The sequence below is a fragment of the Camellia sinensis genome, chromosome 15, assembly GCF_055761805.1.
Source record: "Camellia sinensis isolate YWXY chromosome 15, ASM5576180v1, whole genome shotgun sequence".
Taxonomy (NCBI): Eukaryota; Viridiplantae; Streptophyta; class Magnoliopsida; order Ericales; family Theaceae; genus Camellia; species Camellia sinensis.
Window position 1 is genome coordinate 93,196,356 of NC_138975.1, and position 19,549 is coordinate 93,215,904.

Sequence of the window (19,549 nt, forward strand, 5' to 3'; positions counted from 1 at the left end):
CTCTCTCTCTCTCTCTAACAATCAAATTCAAAATCTAAACACACATTTAGTTTGTATTCACCTTTAACCATTGCTACTTTCTTTCTATATTTCTATGATTTAGTTATCAAAATGTTTTAACGGCAATGGGGCACTCCTATACTTTGGTATTTCAATGAACACAATAGTCCCTTGTAACACTGTAACTGCTGTTTGCAATTTCACACTTGAATTTTTACAAATCACTGTTTGAAGAAATGAGTTCCAGGCAAGGTAAATCAGCACCATTATATTCAAGCCAGTCAAATCATGATAAAAAGTACAGAGACAAGAAATCCAATAAAATAGTTTACTGAAAATCTAGAACAGCAAAGGGAAAAATATTCTGCTCAATACCTCGAGTAGTACCTTCCCTAATGGCTTCAGCTTTTCCAGATATCATGTTCACATATATAACACTTTCATTAGCACTCAACCAACGGCCAAACACTTGATCATTTAATCCTACCATAAAAAGGAAAATGGATAAGTAACAATTACCTTAAAGCTCCACTTTGTCTTCATAAACAAAAAAATTGGCATTTAAATTATTCGTCAATTTCAGACTAAGATTTCCACCTGACAGATACAATTAGTATGGCTTTTTAAACATTAATTCAATGTTGTCTTTTAGATCTAGATTTCCGGAATGGATTTGTGAGTTTTAGTTGTGCTGCCAAAATCAATTACCTTGATGGCACTTGATTTTGGAACTTTTTTGAAGTAAGAACCATCCTTTGGCGATCATGAGGAACCCTGTTCACATAGAATACAAGATAAGGTCTCAACACAAGTTAACAGTAGAAAGTCCACTATACATCATGTACAATATACATAGACAAGAAGAAGAAAGATTCAAATAACCACCTAACAATGCATTACCTTGTAATCTGGAACTTTAACATGCTCTGAAGACACTAGAATAATATTCTCAGGCTTCAAATCCGTATGAATCAGATGCAAATCATGCATAACTGCAAATTAGAGAAATAAAGCCAAATATTAATGCATGTGATGAGGAAGCTAACTAAATACAAAAATCTTTAGCAAAACTTTGTATAAAAGAATTTGCAGCTTAAAAATAAAATTGAAATGAATTAATGTTAGCTTTCATCTATCACCAACCAAACCTAGTAAAAACAGAAAACGGAAAATAATATGATGAATTTAAAGAAACTGGTCCAAGTAATTACTACACACATGCTACACATTCCAACAGTTGTCTGCCAATCTCACGGACAAGATCAATTGGAAATGAGTGATAATTTTTTTCCGTAGAAATTTGTATAAGCTTGGTCTAAGCTTCTCAAACACCTGTTAAAGCCATTTGAATCCATCCACAAGTCTTAACCCCAAAACATTCTTGAAATTGGGGAATTTAACCCACCAAATCAATTATATACTTACAATACAGATATGGTTACGATAGTCAAACCAGTTCCTTATTTGCACACAACTGCAAGGAATAAACCCATTTAACCACTGACACAAAATTTACAAAATCCCACCAAAACATGAGGAATAACAGTGAGAGATTGAAACACATTAAACTCATGAAATAAAACTCACCGGTTGCCATCCTTATCATGTTTCCCAAGCTGTTGCAATACTTCAACTTCTATCATAGCTGCTTCACGATATTTCTTAATACCACGAACAATTTTAATGGCAGCCATATCCTTCCTTCTCTGTCCCAACATTCCAAGACCTGGCCAAAGGTGCCTATATAAAATATAGATCAACAAAAACAAGACATGTGATGAGCCTGAAATTAAACTTCAGTAATATTATAATAGAAATATGTTTATTAAGAAATACCTTCGCCCATCTTGCTGTGAATCTTATCTGCACCCAAACAACAAAGCAACACAAGTACAATCAGAAACAAATAAGAATCTAATGAAGAAAAATTAATATAACAATATTAGACACATCAAACAACCTGCTTAGTATGAGTTTTGAGACAAAAATAATGCCTTGGATTTGTTTAATTAAAAAATTATGCATATATCCTTGAAAGTAGAGCTATAATCAAATGCAAAAGTTGCTATTAAAAGGATTTCAATAGGTCACATCAGAAAGCCACCTTATGGCTTTCAGTCACTTGCATAAAAACTTTATAAGGCAAAAGCCCTATTTAATGATAGCACCACCACATCAATGAAAAAAAAGCAATGGTGGTGCATGTTCATTTTAGTAACTTCAAAGTTCACAAAATGATCAAGTGAATTGAAAAATGAAAATATCTTTGGTGATGGTAGTGTAGTTACAGCGAGAAGTTAAATTTTCGCCAAATGCAAATATGTAATGTCCATCTTTATCATCTTCTCGCCATGGGGGAGAACCATTTCGAGCCACTCTCTTAACAAACAAAGAGGAACTAGTATGGTCTGAGGGTGCCCTTGAAGTTGCAAAGCTTGTCACATTTCCAACCTCTTGTGCACAAAACATTCCTAGCTGAGCCTACACACAGGTATTCATTCATGTTCCACTCAACATAAAATAATTTTTTTCACCTCTTGATGCATTAGAGCCTTTACGACACACTTCACCAATCATCAGAATCATATCAAAATAATAACCAATGAAACTTCATCACATAAAAATTAAAAAAAAAAAAACAATATATGTTTCAACAAAACCAAAAAATAAGAAACAATTCTATTCTATATCATCATTAGCTAATCAAATCAAATTTTTTTTAAAAAAGGAAAAAAGGAAAAAAGAGAGGAACACATCAAGCTTACAAATTTACAGAATCAAATGCCATCATATTATCCTAATTTTGATACTGTGATTTTAGACGCAAAGATTACCTCCGATGAGAAATCAAACATGTAGAATTTTTTTGTCTCCAATATAGCTCCACAGAAAATTTCAAGATATAAATTTTGTTTAATGACATTACCAACCTTGTCACATTCCCAACCTCGTCGTCGGTGAGAGACCACGGAGGGCTTAGCGATGATGATGATGATGATGATGATGAGAGACCCGAAGATCTTCTGGACTCGAGCTCTGAAAGTGTTGCCCATGGAATCCGAAGATGAAGCCATCGATATCGATTGGTTGATATTTGATTGACGATTCAAACAAGTCTGTATGTATGTATGTTGATATTTGATTCCGATTTCCTACTTCTACGCCTAGAACTCCTGCTCTTCCTCTTCCTCCTCGATCGTGGATCATCCTAATCAGCATCTGAAACAAATTGAGAAGGAGAGAGAGAGACGTAAGAAGAGATTAGGGATTTTGAGATTGGGGATTTTGGGTTCAAGAGATTGGGGATTTTGAGTTTGGGATGGGGGGAGACCCAAGCGGGAATGGAAAGGGGGATTACAAATGAAATTTTTTTTTTTATTTTCATTACAAATGAAAATTTAAATAATAAAATGATTTTTTTTTTTTTTGCAACGGAGGATGCCGTTGCCAAAAAAATTATTTTTTATTAAAATAAATTTTTTTTTAGTTAATGAATTTTTTTTTTCATTTAATCAGGTTGAAAATTTATTTGTTTCATATTTATTTTAATGAATAAAAAATTATTATTATTATTTTTTTATTTGGTAAAAGTAGGAATAATATTTTCTATTAAAATAAAGTTAATTTTTTGTGGTCAATGAAAAAATAAATTTTGCGACCCTTTTTTTTTTTGTTACTAAAAATCAAGAACTAATTTTTTGTGGTAGAGAATGGGAAGTGGCAGTAGTGGTGAAAGTGGTGGATAAGAGGTGATAGTGGTGGTGGCAGTGATGGTGAAGGATATAAGTGGTAACGTTGTGGTAGTTGTAGAGGAGATAGAATAGCGATGGTGGATGAGAGGTAATGGTAGTAGTAATGGTGGTAGTGGAGTGGTAGCGATGGTAGTAGTAATTATAGTTGTAGAGAAGACGGAAGGGAGCTCAGTAAATAAATAAGACGGAAAGGAGAGAGTGAGCAATACGAACACAGTGGGGAGAGAGAAAGAGAGAGAAAAAGAGAAGAGAGAGAGAGAAAGAGAAAGAAAGTGAAAGACAGAAAAAGAGACAGAAAGAGAAGAGAGAGAGGGACAAAAAGAGATGATAGTGGTGGTGGTGGTGATGGCGAAAAATATTAGTGGTGAAGTTGTGGTAGTGGTAGTGTAGATGGAGTGGAAGGGGTGAATGAGAGGTAATGGTAGTAGTAGCGGCAGTAGTGGAGTGGTGGCGATGGTAGTAGTAATGGTAGTCGTAGAGGTGAAGTGGCGACAGTGGAAGTAGTGGTGGTGGTGGTGGTGGTGGAATGACGTTTGCAGTAGTGGTGAAGGTGGTAGAGGAGATGGGTGGTGAGAGAGAGAGATATGAGTGAGAGACGGATAGAAGAGATAGAGAGAGAGAATAGAGCGGGAATGGAAAACAAAAACAGGCGGGAATAAAAAATAATGAGAGGTAATGGTAGTAGTAGTGGCAATAGTGGTGAAGGTGGTGGATAAGAGATGATGGTGGTGGTGGTGGTGGTGGTGGTGGTAGCGAAGGAGATTAGTGGTGAAGTTGTGGTAGTGGTAGAGTAGATGAAGTGGCAAGGGTGAATGAGAGGTAATGGTAGTAATAGTGGCAGTAGTGGTAGTGGTGGCAATGGTAGTAGCAATGGTAGTCGTAGAGGTGAAGTGGCGACAGTGGTAGTAATGGTGGTAGTGGAATGGCGTTTGCAGTAGTGGTGAAGGTGGTAAAGGAGATGGGTGGTGAGAGAGAGAAAAATGAGTGAGAGACAGATAGAGGAGAGAGAGAGAGAGAGAGAGAGAGAGAGAGAGAGAGAGAGAGAGAGAGACAAAGACAGAGTGATGAGCAAGAGAGAGACAAAGTGGTCGCTAAAAGTGCATTTTCTTGTAGTGGATAGATAAATCGAGAGGGAGCTCAGTAAATAGAGAAGACAGAAGGGAGAGAGTGAGCAATGCGAACATAGTGGGAGAGAAAGAGAAGAGAGAGAGAGACAAAAAGATAGAGAGTGAGAGACAGAAAAAAGATAGAGAGAGAAGAGAGATGAACGAGAGAGAGATAGAGAGAAGAGAGATGAACGAGAGAGAGAGAAGAGAGATGAGCGAGAGAGACAGAGAAATATGAAAGAGATAGATGAGAGAGAGACATAGAGAGAGAGAGAGACAGATAGACAGAAAGAAAAGAGTGATGAGTGAGAGAGAGAAAGAGAAGAGAGAGAGGAAGATGAAAAAATAGGTGAAAAGATATAGACAAAGAGAGAGTGAGAGAAAAAAAGAGCGAAAAGAGATAAACGAGAGAGAGACAGAGAGAGTTGAGCGAGAGAGATAACGAGAAGAGAGATAGAGAAGAGAGACAGAGAGAGATGAGAGAGATAGACAGAGAGAAAGAGAGAGAGACAGACAGACAGACAGAGAAGAGTGATGAGTGAGAGTGAGAGAGAGAGAGAGAAGAGAGACAGAGACAGAGAGATAGAAAGATGAAAAAATGGGTGAAAAAGTTCCGTGTCTAAAGCCTCATTTTCTAGTAGTGAGTCATCTCTATCATTCATGGGTAGAATAGAGGTGCGGATTTGGGAATTGTATATTTTATATAAAAATCAAATTGAAATATTTTATATAATCACACCTATTTAGGGAGTGTGATTAAAAAGTAGTAATGTATATATAATCACACTTTAATTAAAATGTGTGATTAAAAAATATATATATAATCACACTTATTTAAAAAGAGTGATTAAAAAGTAGTAGTGTATATATAATCACACTTTAATTAGAAGGTGTGATTAAAAAATATATAAATAATCACACTTTAATTAGAATGTGTGGTTAAAAAATATCTATATAATCACACCTATTTAAAAAGTGTGATTAAAAAGTAGTAATGTATATATAATCACACTTTAATTAGAAGGTGTGATTAAAAAATATATAAATAATCACACTTTAATTAGAATGTGTGGTTAAAAAATATCTATATAATCACACCTATTTAAAAAGTGTGATTAAAAAGTAGTAGTTTATATATAATCACACTTTAATTAGAAAGTGTGATTAAAAAATAAATAAATAATCACACTTTAATTAGAATGTGTGGTTAAAAAAATATCTATATAATCACACCTATTTAAAAAGTGTGATTAAAAAGTAGTAGTATATATATAATCACACTTTAATTAGAAGGTGTGATTAAAAAATATATAAATAATCACACTTTAATTAGAATGTGTGATTAAAAAAAATATATATAATCACACTTGTTTAAAAAGTGTGATTAAAAAGTAGTAGTGTATATATAATCACACTTTAATTAGAAGGTGTGATTAAAAATACATATATATAATCACACTTAATTGAAAAGTGACATAAAAAATAAATATTATCACACTCAATCAAATTAAATGTGATTAAAATATCAATCTAATTTTTTTTATCACACTTCCAATAAAAGTGAGATCTTTTTTTTTGTCAAAGTGTGATCTTTAACTATTTTTGTAGTAGTGAACCAAAGGAGGAAGAACTGAGATCGCTATAGATGAGAAATTAGTTTCAATTCATCTAATTCTCATACAATTTCTACAACAATCATAGCTATCCTCTACCGATAGCCTAAAACAAATATCTCTAAACAGATAAATAATTCCCAATAAAGATATACTTTCCAACAATTCAAGATAGGAGTGATAATTCATATCCAACTCCACCACTATCATCATCATCATTCCAATTTTATAAAACCAGCGTCAATTCCATTTTCTTTTTACAAAATCAAATGTTCACAATTTAGGGCAAAATCCCATTTCTTTAAAAATCAATTCCAAGGATAAAAATCCACCATTTCATCATAACTCAACCACATTTACAGACCCATATACATATTCAAGAACCCATTTTGAAAACCCCTATTTTGATTTCAGATTAAAACCCTAGATTTTTTTTTATCAAAAATTCTCTAATCACAATATTCCTTTTAAAAGACAAATAACTAAGTTAAAAATCATAAAAAGAGTCAAAGTAATCCCTACCTTAAAGAAGAAGACACAAAGGAAAGATGGATAGAACTCGACAATACCGAAAATGCAAACTTCTCCGATTAGAATGAAACCCTCGATGTGCTCTACCTTTTTATCGAAGGGACTATGGTGAGGAAATGTACGAATCGAGAGTATTTGGGTCAAATGTTCAAGAACTAGAGAGAGAGAGAGAGAGAGAGAGAGTATAAATCTAAAGTTTTGAAATGTTTAGAGAGAGAGAGAGATGAAAAAGTGACTCAAAAAGTGACTTTTCAGAACTGATATGTGCACAAATTACTAGAGTGACCAGACACAAAAAGTCAAACCGCTTGAGCGCACAATGACATACTCTCAAAAGTTTTGTAGATAGAGGCTAACCGCTCGAGCACAAGAAAGACCGCTCAAGCCAACACTGCTCGAGCACGAGAAGGATCGCTCGAGCTATAAGCACCGCCCTCCAGTAGTTTTGCAGGCCTGCAAAAGTACTGATAGTTTCAAAAGACCGCTTGAGCCAAGACTTCTTGAGCTCAAGAAACACCGGTCGAGCGAAGAATGTCATACTCCTAGTAGTATTGGAGACCTACAAAAGTACTGGAAGTTTTCAAAGTTCGCTTGAGCACAAGAAAGTTTGCTCGAGCAAACAAGCCAAAATATGGGCCGCAACAATTTTCAAAAATTAACTCCCAACCTGTTTCAAACACAACCAAGACATTCCAATGACGAATCTCAACAAGAAATAAGATAGAAGAAGACATAAACAACCATCATGACAAGAAAGCTAGGATCCAAAACAATGAACGAGTCAGGTTCAAACCAAAATCGTTATATTATGTTTATAAAATTTCTTATTTATCATTTAAATTCTTTAACCAAGTATGTATTCATTTCTTGCTTAGTTATATTTTGGGTAAAATCAATTTACCTGTACAAGTTTTCATACTTTATATACATATCACATATCAATTTAAGAAATATGTATAATTACAATACTAACAAATGATGAAAAATCACGTACTATGTATAATGGACGTGCCCAACCACTAGTATTAAAAAATATATGAATTCTCCTTTTACGTTGTCTCTTTAGATCTCAATCTATCTTGAACCGATCCTTGTCAACTATCAATTGAAAATAACAAGTGGGATTGGGTGAAACACTCCGTATCTTTCACTAATTACACTTTACTTCCTTTATTTTTGGCTATTTTTTCACTTTAATTTTTAAAGTTTATTTTTTATATTTTAACCTTTCACATTTTAAGTTTTTCCAATTTACTCTTAAAGTTAATTTTTATTTAAAATTAAACAAAAAATGCAACGGTAGCTGCCATATAGCATAAAAATATATTATCATATTAGGATTTGAATTTAAGTTAAAAGTATGAGTTATATATAATAAAATATTTTTACACCATGTGAGTGTTAACATATCGTTTTCTATCTGATTTTGAACATAAATTAGCTTTTTAGAGTAAATTAGAAAAATACTTGAAATATACAGAGTTAAAGTAGGAAAAAAATAAACTTTAAGGGGCAAAGTAAAAAAAAGGACCAAACTTAAAGGGACAAAGATGCAATTTACTCTTTTATTGATTAATAATGCTATCAAACAGTATCACTACCATATCTAATATTTATTGTGGATTGTGATACTTATGACACCCAATATAGACAACTTCTAAAGAAAAATTATTCAATATTCTTAGAGTATCACGTGTTCATACTTTTTCATTAATCATTGTTCTGTTATGTTTTTCAATCACACAATACAAAATTATGGGTCTTATATTTTTCACCAATCACAACACTTTCGAACACTATGTAGCCGTACTCCAAGAGCACCCAATAACTGTTCAACTTCTAAATAAGATTATAAGAGACAAACTCAACCTGAAATCATAAATTCATCCAATTACGCCAATTTAAATATATCCAAATTCACAAATGGATTTTAATGTGTTGCATTTTGCAAAAATGAATTGAAAATGGGTATTCATTTAAACTTGTCTCTTCAACCAAACCACCACTACACCACCTTCACCACTACCACGACACAACCACCATCACAGCTACTCTGCCATCACTCCCACCACTACCTTTACCATGCTATCATCATCATCATTGTCACTACCTCTACTTAGTGGCGATTCCATAATATTTTTTAAGGTGTTCACACACTACAAGAATTTACACATTTTGCGACCACTTTTGCCGACCAAAAAAATTTTGGTCGCAAAAAAATGACATTTGGCGACCAAATATTAATTAGTCGCGAATGATCATTATTTTTGGCGACCAAATATTATTGGTCGCAGAAGGTTATATTTTGGCGACCAAAAAATATGTTGGTCGCAGAAAGTGGTATACTTTTGCCGACCAACTACAAATTTGGTGGCGGAAGGTCACATATTTTTTGGCGACCAAAAATTTGGTTGCGAAAAACTTATTTCCAGCAACCAAAAAAAATTAGTCGCCAAATTAGTACTTTTCGCGACTAATATTTTAGTCGCCGCTGATTGAGATTTGGCGACTAAAAATTTTTGTCGGTGAAAGAACCTGTTTTTGCGACTAATTTGATCTTTTGGTTGCAGACAGTTTGGGGGGAATTTTGATTTTTATAGAGGCGGGAATTGAAAATTTTTGGCGACAAAAACATTTGGTCGCCATTTTTAAAACAAAAACCATTTGTACCACGCATTCACCTTCACATGCTCTCTCTCTCTCTCTCTCATTTCCTTTTGTTTGCATCGCTCTCCTACTACTGATTACCCCAACCCACTCCATCCACCAGCTCCAGCTATGAAAAAGCATATACATACACTTTCAAAACCCATATCATAAATTTCTGGGGTTTGAATTTTCAAATGCAAATCCATTCTTCTTCTTTTTCATAGATCAGAGAGAGAGAGAGAGAGTGTGTGTGATAAATTGAAATTGATAATGCCAAGGCAGAATCGGCTTGTGGAGGGTTTGATTCCCGGATCCTGCAAGATCTGAAAGAGGGGTTGCTCTTCGTCTTCGTCCTCTGTGTTGCAGAATTACCGATTCAAGCGGGCCATTTTGGTGGGTAAGCCTCGGGGATCCAAATCGAGCACTTCGAGGTGGGTTTCTTTTTGGTGGGTTTCTTCGTCCTCTGTCTTATCCATCTCACAGTCCTGTTTCAGAGGTGGGTTTCTTTTCTTTTTTTGATAAATTTCTTTGATTGCTGTTTGGTTGCTGAGAAAACAGTTGAATAAAAAGGATATTTCTATTAGTAGTTGGTGTTTTCAAAATGTTTGATGTGTTGATGGTATTGTAGAAATTGGTAGCTGTTTAAACAAAATTAACTTGCAATTTAGATAGAAATATCAAATTGGCTTGCAGAAGGACACAAAACTTAAAATTTGTGAGAATTTTAGAAGCATAAATATATGAAGCTTGGTTCCTTTCATGTGTAAAAATATCTGCAGTGCTTTGGCATGTTTGAATCAGAAACTGCAACCACTTAAAATTATAAGATTGGTGTTGTTGGAAATTTCTATTGTTTACCTTCCTTTCATGTGTAATAATAACTATGTGCAGTTCTTTGGTGTTTTTGAATCTCGGTAAAAAGGTACCCATTTTGCTTGCTAAAACACAAAAAACATAAAAAGCCTTCAATTTAAATGGTTAAAAAAAATATATGGGGATAAATTCTTTAAGCTTTGCGTTAAGAAGCTTGGATTTGCCAAATGTTTTTCTTTTCCATTTCTTTCTCATACACTTTATGAAGCAAGTACTTCTTCTACTAAGTCCCTGTAACTTGTCAAGTCAAATATTTATTAATACCCGATTGAGGATGTGTTCATTTCTATTGGAGCTAGCAATATTCATAGAAACTGCCATGTTTTTGAGTTTTCAAACCATGCCAATGTTGTTCTGTTAATTAGATGTATATCTAGAGCTAATTTCACATTTTCTATTTTCAACAGCTCAGAGCTTTCATTGAAGCTCATAATCTTCATGAAACTCAGATATTTGCCAAAATTGAGACAGTGGAGGTAAGCTAGGCATTGACATTATAATTGAATTCCTGAAGGAAATGATATGTTCTATTTTGCCGTTATATAATTGCAACTGTAGTGTATAGATGGAACTATCACCATTAACCTTAGCCCCAGAAAAAAAAAGAAGCTATTTTAGGAAAACCACTAATTTTTATGTTAAGAAAATAGAAATATTTAATAGTGAGGGAGTGGACACCAAATAGTGTACTCTAAACATTAGATTCAATTTAGAATTTCATGCCTTGGGAATGTTTGAGAGGGGAACCAATGAACAAAAGCAACCATTTAAGAAATGCTTTCACTCCATGGGATATTATGGTGGTCTCTTTACATCAAAATTGTTGCTACAAATGTGACAATTTGATTTGGAGACTTCTGGACGCATACATGGATGGATTTTTGTCTATGATTTTTTTGTCGCAGTTTTGTATCATCTCCTAGGTGGATAGTCATGATTAGCTCATTGTTTGAAAATAATCATTAGGGAATTAATGAAGACGAACAAGATCTCCCTATGTGCCCCCGGTGATGTTCAAACAGTGAGAAAAATATGAGATATATAGCAGTCCGCAATTTGTAAATGGCAGAAACTTAAATGAGTCAATTTCTACATACATGTTTGGCAAATGTTGTAAATGAGTGAAGTGATAAATTAGTATGCTCTTTCTTGATATTGATGCTGCCATGATTGTTCTTATTATTCTTGTTATTGTTGTGGTTATTATTATATTGTGAGAAGTAGAGAACGTAGCTAAAGGGGTCCACAACAAATTCATTTTCTTACTATTTTTACATACTTTGACTCAGAGTTTGGTAGGTTAATTGCAGAGTATCCATTTCTGATTTTGTGTTTTGTTCAATATTTGTGTGGCTATGAAAACATTAGAGATTTATTCATTCTTTTGTCTAGAACCTGCAAGACTTTACATTTGAAGTCTCTAGCTAAAGAAAGCTTTAAAAAGGAAAAGAACAGAAAAAGTATAAAGTTTATCTGGAATTAACATAAAAAAAGTTGAGGAATTGATCTTCTTAAGTTATTGATTACCTTCTTCGTATGACTTTGTAGGGTAATAGCCTTATGAGGATCCTTAATATAGCAGCATTTGCTGTGTCAGGATATTCTTGTACAGAGGGAAGAAATTGCAAGCCATTTAATCCATTATTGGGGGAGACATATGAAGCTGGTTATCCAGATAACGGCCTCCGTTTTATCTCAGAGAAGGTATTTTTAATTGTTGCTTGAAGTTTTAAAATGTTAAGTGCTTCATATATAATATATTTTTTCCAAGTTTGTGATGTTTAAAGTTGTATATGATTCACTACCTTCCTGATCCTATTCTGTGGGAAGAGATCTATAGAAAAATACTGTTATGCTTATCTGTAACTAACATATATAGAAAATGCTGTAGTTTTTTATTTTATTTTTTGTACTTTAAGAATAGATTTTTGAGTCTCCAAACTAGGGGTAAGGTTGACTACCTATTATCTCTCCCAAACCCTTATAAAGCAAGAATTGTGTACTGGGTACAACCTTTGAAAATAGATTTTTACCTGTGTGATGTGTCACTCAATTGTAGTGTATAGATGGAACTATCACCATCACCAGAGAACTATCACCATTAACCTTAGACAGATCTTACCTTTCTAAAAAAAAAAAGCTTTAACAACCCCCTGTTTCGCCTAGTATGTATCTTTTTATTTTGTTTAAAATTAATCGATCTTTTCCCAGAATTAAAAAAATTACCCAGAATTAAAATATACGTATAAGATGTATTCTTTGTATAACCCTCAATCACTAACTTTAAATTTACATTGCACACTTTATTTTCCTTATAAAATTATGCCTATAATTTATTATTTTGTGATAAATGTCACTATTGTACTGATCTAATAGCCTCATATCAGTTGTCTCATACCAATGCAACAAGGTCATACCAATGAAATTGACACCCAAGGTATTTGGATTTGCAGGACAAGTTTGTTAGTGGAACCAAGGTTGAGTTAGGTTTCTTATTCCATCGATACACTTTGTTTCGTTCCTTGACATCTGTGACCCAATCTCCAATATCGAGAAGATTTCTTCATCCCTTATGGCTTTGATTCATGGCTTTTAACTGTTGTTTTTATCACAAGTAATGCCTTTTCTTTTCCCTTCTTTAATTTGCTTTTCCCCCTTTTTTTTGCATCATGTAGCATTTGTGTATCTGGGACAGCATCTTTTTTTGTGTAGGCATGGGACAGCATCTTAAGCTTGCTTTCATTGCAGGTACCTGGATCATAATCAATTTACTGGGAGAATCCCAGATGCATTCTATAAGCACACTTTCTTGAAAGAAATGTAAGTTTCTGTCTTCAATCACTACAAGCAAATTACAGTTACCCAACACTAGGTCAAACGCTAACTGATTAAATGTTGTCACAGGTATATTGAAGGAAATGCTTTCCCGCCAGGTGTGAACCCTATTGGCATCCACAATGTCCAGCACTATGTCAATGGTCAGGTTGTCATCGAATCAGCACGGGATACTCTGGAATCTTGTAGTAAAGCACAAACGGACTCTTATCAGGAGGAAGTTGCAGTTGCTTAGAAACATATCTAGCTTATTCACAGCCTAATAGTTTTTTGGGCTATTTGTATTTTAGTCATGGTGTTTGCATAACATCTTGAATTTGGAATTTGCAATGTTTCTATGGTACCTTCTCATATGTATATATAGAAAGTTTATTTTATATTGTATCAATATTTAGCACTTGAGTACTTCTAGTTTGTGTTTTAAATGAATTATTAGTTTGCATAACATCTTAGGTTTATTATGGATTGAATGAATTATTAGGAATTACAGGTGTATTGTTTTCCTGCTTTGGCGACCAATTTATTAGTCGCGACAAATAAATAAATTTTTTTCGCAAAAAATGACAATTGCCGACCAAGAGTTTTGGTCGCAAAAAATATATTTATTGCCGACCAAAACAGCTCTTGGTCATGGAAACTCAGTTTTGCCGACCAAAAGTTTTGGTCGCGAAAAGTAACAAATGGCGACCAAAACCTTTTTTGGTCGTGGAATGTCACAATTGGCGACCAAATTTTTTTGTCGCGGAATGTCACGATTGGCGACCAAACTTTTTGGTCGTTGAATGTGATAATTGGCGACCAAATTTTTTGGTCGTGAAAATATCACTTTTCGCGACCAAAGTGTTTTAGCGACTAAACGAATTAGTCGCGGTAATTACATATTTCGCGACCAAAAATTTAGTCGGCAAATCCGACTTTTCCCGACTAACCAAAATTTTGGTCGCGAATTACTTTTGCCGACCCTCAATTGGTGACCAAAGTAGCGACCAAAAAAATTGGTCGCGGATAACTTTTGCCGACCAAAAATAGACTTTTAGCGACCAATTTTTTTGTTGCCAAAAATGTTAATTCTTGTAGTGACAATGGATACGCCAAGAAGTTTTTTCAAGGTAGACATTCAAAAATTCAATTTTTTTTTTATTTTATTTTTTAGATTTCAAATCACACAAATAAACAAAAATAAAATTCTAATATATTGATATCATTGTTTCAAAAAATAAAATGTAGATACAAAAATTTACATAAATGTATTTTAGTTTTATCACTAGCATGATAAAAAAATTGAAGAAAGCTCCTTTAATTGAAATTGAGATAATCTATAAAATTGTTGATTAACATTAACATTCAAGTGGTATTATTTGTTAAGAATCGCAAAATCACACAATTTTGTCAAAGTGGTACTTCCAAAACTTTACAAAGCATATATATTGATTAAAAAGTTATGGACTAGGCTAGATTGGGTTGGGTGTTGAAGAAAGTGGACTGGGTATGTGTTTAACTAGGCTAGGTGTTCAAGAAAATGAGATAAGGCGTTCAGCATGGGTAGAATTACATACATACATACATAAATACATATATATATATATATATACATATATATATATATATATATATAATTCAGGGTGTTCAATTGAACACTCACCCATGGCTGTAGAGTCACCCCTACCTCTACTCCACTCTTACCACTCCCATTTTCGTCACTACCATAGTTATCGCTACTACCATCATCACCACTGCCACTCCACCATTACCACCTACCACCGCCATTGCAACTCCACCACCATAATCATTTATTGAGAAAAAGATTGATAAAACAAACGGATTTGGACATGTTCATTTGTTTAATCCATATCTAATTCAACGAAATCAATTTAAACTCGTTTATTAAATAGATGGGTATTGGTTGAATTGTTTTGGATGCGTAACTCATTTTTATCCGCCCAAACCAGCCTGTTTTCTACCTCTAGGAAATGTTTACAACACTTTTTATGGTGTTTGCATAAAATCTATTTTTCACATGGGCTTTCCTCTATGATATGCAGTGAATACAAGACTGGGCCAAGGTGACGTCAGAGTTTTGGGATAAAACCACTAGAGGAAGAATGCAACATCTGTGAAGGCCCATTTTCGGCCTTAATCCAGTGCTGGCCCAACCCGCCTAAGGCCTAGTTTGACTAAAAAAATTTAGATTAATCGTGCAAACATCCCCACCAAAGCCCATCAAAACGATTATCTAAAGGCCCATCATCGTCCAAAAAAAAAAAACATTAACCCAAAATGAAACAGGACAAATTAGTGATGGTTTTGATCCAAATAACAACATAAATGAGACAGGACAAATTAATGATGATTTTGTGTCAACTAATTCATGCATGAATACAAAAACAAAGATTTTTTTTTAAAATTTTTATTTTAAATAAAATAAAATAAAAAAATTAACCATGATTGATTCACATAAAATATCCAAAGCTAGAGACAGTAAAATGACTAAGACTTACATCATTATTCATAATAATAATTAGACCTAATTCTTATAAAAAAAGAAAAAGAAAAATTAAATCAACAAAAATTAGGAAATCTAATATCTAAACTATTCTATAGTAACAAATCATAAAAATAAGAACAAAAAATTCGATGGTGAAAGCATTCCCAATCAGCTATTAGTTCCAAAATAATAAAAATAATGCTATATTTGCTAAAATCACATTCGCGTAAAATAACCAATCAAAAAATAAAATTTCTTTATTCGAAAGCCAATTTTTTTTTCTCTCTTTATCCAAAGGTTTTTATAATAGTAAAAAACTATAAATAAAACATGAATTTCAGCTACAAGACTAGAAACGAAAAATGAATTTTCATTAAAATTTGTAATATTAAAATTAATAAATATTATTTAAATGTAAAGATGGCCTTGGCCTCGTGTTGATAAAAATAAGAAAAAATAATAAGGAATGAGATCTTGTGTCCTTATAATTATTGTTATTTTGTTCTCAATACACTTTCAACAATGTAATTGTATTTTAAAATTTTAATAATATCTTGCGATTAATAGAACAGTTAAAACAAAGATCATGAATATGGGAGATAGGATCACTGGCCAAAGAACAGGAACATATAAAACTAAATTTGAAGGATGAGTTTGATGGTGAACTACTCTAAATGATGCTATTAGTGTAACATGTTTATTAATTTCATTACCACCTATTGGGGGAACATATTTTAGGGTCGCATCACGTGGCCGAGGTGTTGGCCAAGGTGCCATGTGGACAAGCCGTGATGCCAAGATTATTGTGATATTGCTGAGATGTGGTGCAACAATATCGGAATCCTAGATATTCAGATAAAGGACAAGAGTCTTACATAAGTTGAGACACTTAGTTCAGATAGAGATGAGACTCTTTATTGTGATCATTCTTATCTAATTAAGAATCCGAGATAGTGTTATGCTTGAGTCCTATGAAGTGACACTTCTAGGAGACAAGGGCACTGTTTGCTATAAAAATAAGACACTCCTATGGGTCTAAGGTACGCTTTAAATGAGAGTTGTTTTACTTTAGTTGATATCTTTGAGAAATAAGTTTATTGACTTGATCGTCGGAGTGCCCCAAGTAGACGAGCCATAATGGTATTTCTTATCTTCTGGTGCGCAGGTGTTAACTTTAATCTATTTTATCACGTGCTTGCTAACTAAGTTCCCTAGATCTCAGAAGAGAGATTTGTTTGGTTGTGAGGTCGAAAATCAATACCCACAATTTTGCACTGTCTATCGGAACTTAGTAAGAATAGATGACCAACGCCGGATAAGAGGTGAGAGTCGGGGAAGACATACATAGCGAGGATGAGGAATACGTTGATTGTCGGAGGAGAAAACAATGAAGATGAAGTGCAGGAAGTGAATCCAGAAGCAAAAATTGTTGCCTGGGGCTGTAATGGCCCAAGGAAGGGCAACCGAGAGGAATACTAACGAGAGTGACTTCTAGGTTTGGAAGGAAAGGTGTCTACGGAGAGACGATGAGGTGAAGGACATGGCAAACAGGTTGACGCACTTGCAAACCATGGTTGTAATGCCCGATAGTCATGCCACAACATTTATTACCAACCTGTTATTATAATCCAATATCAAGACACTCATGTGAACGGTAAATAAAAGTGACTAAATTTATAAACTAAAATCCGTCATGTTCTCATAGATTCCTCTTCAAATTCTTTACAATGATTTACAAACACTGAAATAGATATAAGAAAATTTTGATACATCCAAATTGCCATGAAGGCTTGCACTTTTCAAAACCAAGGGCCTTGATTTCAACACACAAAATCCTAACTCGACAAATAAGCTCAAAAGCTGTAGAGAAACAACATTAAGAAGCTTTAGTGCTCCATGTTGAACTCCATTCACTTTTCAACAATATCGTAGTTCACCTTCATCACCTGAAATTTTATGATATCTAGTCCATAAAAACGAAGTGAGCTTTTGTGCCCAGTAGGAAGTATACTTAACATAACCATATACGATTAATATGCGTATGATCAATGTATTTATGCTATGCAATGTCATGTCGTGCTAACGACTTAACTTTGTTTTGGAAAAAAATTCTGAAACACCTGGTTTGTAACCCATATTGACTTAATTCATTAACCATTATCATAACCAAGGACTTCCAATTTGTAACAATCTCCACATAAGATACCTCAAAATACTCCTCACATTTATTGGCCACTAAGCACAGTAGGGCAAGTGGGCACCTCTTACTTTTTTGAAAACCTCCACATTTATCGCCCATCATGCACGGAGGGAAAACTAGAAACCCATTTCATTTTAAAAACATCTCTACATTTTTCGGCCACTGAGCACGAAGGGGCAATTGGACACCCATCAATCATTTCAACACTTCCTCCACATTTATCGGCGCTTAGCATAGGAGGACAATTGCAGTGCATTCTGAAACCACACACACGTACTTTTAAATAATCCATATCTAAACCAACACAATAGAAATGCAATGCAATGCATGAGTTTTCAAAACCTTCATCTTTATCCTGAAATTCCTTTTTAATTGCACAAAAGTTCAACAAATAATTCAACAAATAAAATCTACTGAGCTATTCTCATTTTCAAGACTCCACGTCCTACTCTTTATCAACCATCAACCTATGCAAAACATTACCTTACATCCCTTCACAATTCCAAGTATTCCCATGATTCAACTTATTTAAATCCTTAATAATATCATCATAGATAATAAATTTATCCAACACACTTATCAACATGAACAAGCACTTTAATTTTCAACATAAAGTATCGATGAACTCAAACTCTCTTTTAATTTAAAAGTCCCAAGTCTAGGGCTTTCAATAAACTTGGGGGTTTTCCTCATTTCCTCGTTCAATCCTCAAATCATCATGTATTAACCATCAATGTACCAAAACATACTAAATCTTTCAAAAGTTTGGGTGCAAACCCCAGTTTTGTAATATGAACATCTTTTAATCAAAGATTTCAAACTCATACATATTTCCCATAATACATCAAAATCGAACTAAATCATAAATGATTGCGTTAAGAGAACTCCCTACCTCAAGAAGGTGAGCAAACAACGAAGACCCAAGCACGAAATCACAATCCAATCGGTAAAAAGGAAGATCCTCACTCATTCTTCACTAATCTTGCATGATCTAAGGTGGATCCTTGGTGTAATAAGGTGAAATCAAAGGTTTTGTGGCTAGGGTTTTAGGAAATGAATAGGGGAGGGAGAGAAAAGAGAGAAAAATGAGAGAAAATGAACAAAAAGTGGCTTTTTATATTAGCTGATCCCGAATAGATCGCTTGAACGCAACTTTCTACGCTCGAGCGAACAACACAAACTCGAAGTGATCGCTCGAGCGATAATTCCACCGCTCGAGTGAAAAAAGAGAAGTCTCAAAAGTTTTTGCAGAGCGACAGTGAAAATCCTGGGAGCATGAATTCTACGCTTGAGTGACAAGTCCACCGCTTGAGTGATCTCGCCTACAAAATAGCCAACTACTAGGAGCTGAAGATCACCGCTTAAGCGACCAAATGACTGCTCGAGCGGTCCAAAAAACTCAACTAAAACAGTCTACCTTCCTTAAAGAATTTCGTCCTCGAAATTAAAGAAAGAGCTAACTAGACGGCTTAACCACCAACAGAAGGATGATCACAAACTAAAAT

General features: G+C 34.1%; 2 long non-coding RNA genes and 1 pseudogene across 3 annotated transcripts; 2 read left to right on the top strand and 1 right to left on the bottom strand.

Moving 5' to 3' along the window:
• Positions 1-999: 999 nt before the first annotated feature.
• On the bottom strand, positions 1,000-2,921 carry LOC145813736 (serine/threonine-protein kinase AFC2-like; annotated as a pseudogene). The gene is made up of 5 exons (XR_014356972.1): positions 2,289-2,921; positions 1,837-1,863; positions 1,588-1,740; positions 1,426-1,474; positions 1,000-1,332 (listed from the first exon to the last, which is right to left on the bottom strand). The product of XR_014356972.1 is annotated as a serine/threonine-protein kinase AFC2-like (transcript).
• Positions 2,922-10,081: 7,160 nt separating this feature from the next.
• LOC145813787 (uncharacterized) lies at positions 10,082-12,375 on the top strand. Its single transcript, XR_014357167.1, has 3 exons — positions 10,082-10,147; positions 10,932-11,000; positions 12,073-12,375. It is a non-coding gene; the product is annotated as an uncharacterized LOC145813787 (long non-coding RNA).
• Positions 12,376-13,207: 832 nt separating this feature from the next.
• On the top strand, positions 13,208-13,768 carry LOC145813734 (uncharacterized). The gene is made up of 2 exons (XR_014356963.1): positions 13,208-13,344; positions 13,429-13,768. It is a non-coding gene; the product is annotated as an uncharacterized LOC145813734 (long non-coding RNA).
• Positions 13,769-19,549: the final 5,781 nt, after the last annotated feature.